This window comes from Gastrolobium bilobum, unplaced genomic scaffold, assembly GCF_033153095.1.
Source record: "Gastrolobium bilobum isolate Gb01-03AN ecotype WA unplaced genomic scaffold, APGP_CSIRO_Gbil_v1 utg14319, whole genome shotgun sequence".
Classification (NCBI taxonomy): Eukaryota; Viridiplantae; Streptophyta; class Magnoliopsida; order Fabales; family Fabaceae; genus Gastrolobium; species Gastrolobium bilobum.
Window position 1 is genome coordinate 322,022 of NW_026898237.1, and position 6,000 is coordinate 328,021.

Sequence of the window (6,000 nt, forward strand, 5' to 3'; positions counted from 1 at the left end):
AAAGCCCATGTCTAAGTTCATTACAGTCGTATTAGGATTAATATCTTAGATTAATACTTTCCTTTAATTATATTGTTTCCTCTTTCTATTGCTTATTGTAGGGCTTTATATAACATGAGCCTCTTGTATAGGTCCTTAACAGAAAGTATTTTAAAAATAACAAAAAAATAGAAAAAAGAGAGAGAAAAGCTATTAGAGAAACATTAAAAAAGGAGAACACCACGAGAGAAATAGAGAATATCAAATAAAGGATAAAACTAGAACTGTTTAATTGTTCTATTGCTTGTGAGATTTGTATGAATTAAAAGAATATTGATACAAATCCTATTTTAAAATGTAAAATGTAAAATTATTTTAGAATTTCCTTGCAAGATACAATATGAGATAGAATCTAAATTAATTGAATGACACAATACACTTAATTAACAAAAAAATCAAGATTATTTTTTCTTTAGAACCGAAAATTTGATCTTTCTTTCCTTTTCTATCAATTGATGATATTATCATCCAATTGCTATTGAGTAGTACATCCATTTTCTCTTTTCATAAGTAGTAGCAAGAAATTAGAAGGCTATTGTAAGGAACCAATTCAACTTTCAACTGGTGGGTAAGGTTACATTGATGGCTTTATATATCTCAATACGCCCCCTCACACGAGAGCCCACTGAGCTTGAAGGGGGACAATGCACAGGCCCACCTACCTGTGCGAACAAAGAAATTTCACTTGAAAGAAAGTGAGAGGCGGTGAAGATCGAACTCGGTACACCGAAACTCTGATACCATGTAAAGAACCAATTCAACCCAAAAGCTTAAGCTATTGGGTGAGACTATATTAATAGTTTTATATATCTCAACACACTCCCTCACACGAGAGCCCACCCGGTACACCGAAGCTTTGATACCATGTAAAGAACCAATTCAACCCAAAAACTTAAGCTGGTGGGTGAAGCTACATTAATGATTTTATATATCTCTACAGTTATAATAAATTAAATGAAAATAGGTAGACGAGGGTTATATAATTTATATAAAGAAAATCTTTACGGTTTTATAAATTGAACGAGGATATATTACATATTCTAATGGAACTCATTAAAAAAAAAAATGGAATCCTAATATTTTTATAAAAAATATAATTTCACAATTTTGGGAAATAGAAATCATAATAAAAATGTTATTATGTTTTTGTTTTATTTTTCCCATCAATAAACATAAAAATAATTTATTTTCAAGATTAGATGTAAAATGATGTTTTGTTTCTCCACATAAAAATTCTTTATTATAATTTTTCCATGATGATTTCATGTGACAACCCTCACATCTGTAGCATTATAGACCCCATGTATTTTTGCCAAACCCGAACATGTTGTTTGTTATAAGATGTGATAATATCATCTGAATTTTTTAACAAAATCATCGACGAAAAGATTTGTAACTGAATAGTGATAGAAAAAATACGTCTAAATATGATGGAAATTTACGATAAAACTAAAGGCAAAAATTATTAATGATGTAGAATAGTTTGTCGCAATTGCAATAATTTTTTTGGAGTTACCCAACTCTAATTACCTCTTTGAGGCGAGTTGGCTTCCTCCGGTATCCCCACGAGCTTTGACTCTTTGAGCCGGCTATGAGACTAATCCGGAGTGCGGGGGAGCAATTGCAATAATTTGCTTCTATCTAACTCTTTGTCATATTATTATTGGATTTTCAACAATTGCAAATGGATCTAAACTTAAACTTTGCTCTATGTAGATTTTAGTTTACCAAATATGAGTTAAGAGTTATATTCAATAAGATGTTCCCTTGATATGGATAGAAGCAAAGAATAAATGTGATTGCGAAAGCTAGGACACTTCTATGTACTTCTTTAATGTCTTCTAGTTCTAGTTCCTTTCTATAATACATGATACATACTCAAAAATTTGGGGCGAGTATTGTTAAAATGATTACGCAACAGTGTTGTGATTTATTTAAGAGCGTTTCATACACAATGGTAGGGGTGTCAAAACGGGTCGACACGGCACGAATTCGACACGACACGAATACATCAACACTAACATAACACGAATTTTTATTCGTGTCAAAATCTTCAACATTGACACGACACGAATTTTTTGCGGGTTAACATGACACGACACGAATAACACACAAAATAGGGGTCAAAAGGGTAATTGACAAAAAAAATTTAAAAAAATGGATCGATATTAAAAAAAATTAAAATAATAATAATAAATAATTAAAAATAAAATAATTTAAAAAAAATACGGGCCGACACGAATACGAATACATCAACACGAACACGACACAAATTTTTTTGCGGGTCAATCCGAACACGAATTTTCGTGTCGTGTCGCGGGTCGATCCACGTGTCAAAACCTATATTGACATCCTTACACAATGGACATGTGTGTAAAATCCCCGTGCATGTAATCAGTGAAAAAGTGCTAAAAAGTCTCGAGTTATTTTTTTTTTAAGAAAAATAAGATAAAATGATTAAGAAATTAAATAAATAAATAAAGAGATTAATGTTTATTATATTATATGAGATAATTTTATTTCTTACATGTACATAAATTAGTGTAGGACTCATGTGGGTCGATGTGAGGAAAATAGAAAAAAAAAATATGGGCCAATATATTTTTATGTGTGTATGAAAGATAATTTTATCTCTTACAAGAAACATTAATCCCATAAATAAATCAAAATAAACTTGAAATTTTGAATTCTGTTTATTTTTTTCCCACATGTTGTTCAAATATCATCTATTTACTGTTTCTATTTCAACTTAAAAAAATAGAAATAGATAGAAAATAATTTTTTAATAATAAAAAAATTTATTCATTTGTGACAGCTTAATCATCCTAGGATTTTTTTCCCCCGCGATTTTGGTTGTAATAGCGCAAGCACTGTTGTCAAACCCGGCCCGACCCGGCCGGGTCGACCCAGAACTCGGTGAACCGGTCATCAGACCGGTTCGGGTTAAGCATTGGACCGGTCCTGCATCGACCCGGTCAAATCCGGTCAAAACCCGGACAAACCCGGTGACCCGTCGACCCGGTGACCCGGTCAGGTCATGCATTAAAAAAAAAAAATCAAAATTGTTTCATCTTATAAAAAAAATGTAAAACTCATTTTAACAATTTTTTATAATTTTATTTGTTAGTATACTCTTCTACAATGACCTCTTAGTTTTCAATACTAAAGTAATTTGTGGAATAATAAATTAGAGAATGTGACATATGTCATTTTAATGTAGTTGAATTTGAAAAATATGAGTTCAATGTCATTAAGAGGTATGTTTATGGAGATTCTGAGTTGCCATTTAAATTGACATAGTAATAGCATGCACTTTTATTTATTTATGCTTCATTTTTTAACTTATTTAATGAACCTTGTTTAATTTATTTTAGATATGGAAGATATAATTGAATTTATATGTTCATATTTATATATATTTTTATATATCTATATATATCCGGGTCAACCGGTCCGACCAGTGACCCACTGGTCCGACCAATGACCCAGTGACCCAGTACCCCGACCGGGTCGATGCCCGGGTCGGGTTTAACAACACTGAGCGCAAGTACTCGAACCCTGTTTAAAAAAATAAACAAGAATAATAATTAAAAAATTTAAATAATTGACTTTAGATCAATTTCAAAAATAAAATGTCAAGCAATTTTAGTTGAGACATTTGAGTTAACTATCTAAATACTAACAAAAAAGAGAGAGAGTTAACTCCCATCGCAACAGCTCATTAATTTGGCAACTCTCTTAAATTATTTTAGTTGGGACATTTTGATAACCCTAAAAATTTTAAAAAATAACTTTTTTATTGAGTTTGTACTTGTTTAAAAAAACAATTTGAAATTTGATTTTTACTATTAACAAACTAGAGGTTTACTTAATTACAACAGCTTGTTAACCTTACACATTTTATGGAAGGTCACATGAGCATGTGATATTTGGCGAACCAAACTTCACATGAGTATATTATACTAATAATATTGTCGAAAATCATCTTGTTTTAATAAAAAGGATTAATTAAATTGTGACATCTTGTTGATCGTATGACTTTACTTTTGGTTACCTGAGCTGCAATAACTTGATGATATAAAAATGAAGGTTTAATATTTGTATTTTTAAAGGATATAACTTGTGTCATTTTAGTAATTTTATATTATGTCTTATCGGTAAGACATAATTATAATACAAATTTTTTTCTCTTTTTCCTCAATCACATCGGCTAACGTTGAAAGTAATTTTTTTTTTTTCATATTATAATTATGTCTTACTGGTAAGACATAATGTAAAACTATTAAAAGGACACAAATTGTGTATTTTAAAAAGAAACATATTTTATCCTAAAAATAATAATAATTATATTCATGAATAGAATAACACAAACAAATTTTTTTTTTTTTTTTGATGAAAACAAAAACAAAACTTTATTATCACACCCTTTATGCTATGCATCATTTTACGCACGATAAAATTAGAATAACGAAATTCTTAGAATATTGTTTTTTTTTTTCTTTTCTTATTGTAAGCGGATAACATTTTCTAACATAATTTAAGGTGTAAAAAAAATATAATTTGCAATGTCCCTTGAATGCATTCTTGGGGAGGGGGCTGAACCTTTAGGCATCACTGATTCCCGCACTCCGGATTAGTCCCATAGCCGGCTCAAAGAGTCGAAGCTCGTGGGGATACCAGATGGAGCCAACTCGCCTCAAAGAGGTAATTAGGGTTGGGTAACTCAAAAAAAAAAAAGTTATTTTTAGTTTAATACTTATATTAGGTAAACAATTAAATACAATACAATTTTATTTAAGAAAAAAATGTGTGTCATTTTAAAGGATGTAAAGTTGTGTCATTCTAAGAAAGAGAAAGAAATAGATAAAGGAGGAGAGAGAATTGACAAAAAAAAGTAAAGGTGGAGATGAGTGGATCCCACTTTTTTGTGAGAGTAAAATAACATAAGTTGTGTCATTTAAAAAGATAAATACTTTTTCTTTTATTTAAACTATGTCATACCTTTTTCTTTATTAAATCGAACGCAACTCAAGCCTTGTATGGAATCAAGAGAAATTAAGATAGCAGTGTTGATATCTCAGCTTGGAAGACATACATTAACTATTTTTTATTTTTTTGGTAAATAAGACGTACAATAATTAAACTGTGTCTGTGATGGTTGAGTGTTACACGTGTAATCAGCACCAACTCTACTTTAAAATCAGCGTATTAATTAATGAAATATAACTAAAAATTAAATAACACGCGTATCGCGACCCCACGGTCGAATATGTTTTGAAGCAATATTTATTCACGGCCGTATTTATACCAGAAAAAAAAAAATTCTCTCATTTAGAGTCTCAAACGAAACTATTCTTACGAATCTCTGAATTAAGCAAGAAATTGTATTTTTTTTTAACTATTTCAATTGATTCATTGTGATTAATTTAATTCGGGACGGATTCAGAATTAAAATTTTAAATTTCTCTCTATAAACATAAATTACCTTGACAATGTTAAAAAAAATGACATGCACTAAATATGTAGATAATTAAAAATAAATAAATTTTTAGCAATTGCGGAGAATAAAAATTATTATTTTACAACTATCAAGTATGTGAATTAATTAGCATAAAATTTTCTGAATCTTAAAAAAAAAATTAGTCTACTTAAAAGCACTGAAGAAATTTTTGAAAACTTAATTAAGTATTATTGGAGAAAAAAAATTCTTATTTCACACTATTAAATACATAACTAGGTGAGTTATGTGAAGTATTAATAGATCTTATTAGTTATTTCTAACTGTGTTTTTTAATATAAGTGAGAGGTTGTACTTGTTCCTTGAACAGAAAAAGTATCTCTTTATTAAGGAAATTCCGAGAACAAGAAAGTTGCCAACGTTATCTCCACATGTCAGATAATGAATGGTTGTTGGGATATTCTCATCAATCCTAAGTATCCTTCCTAGTTGACTCCTCTACC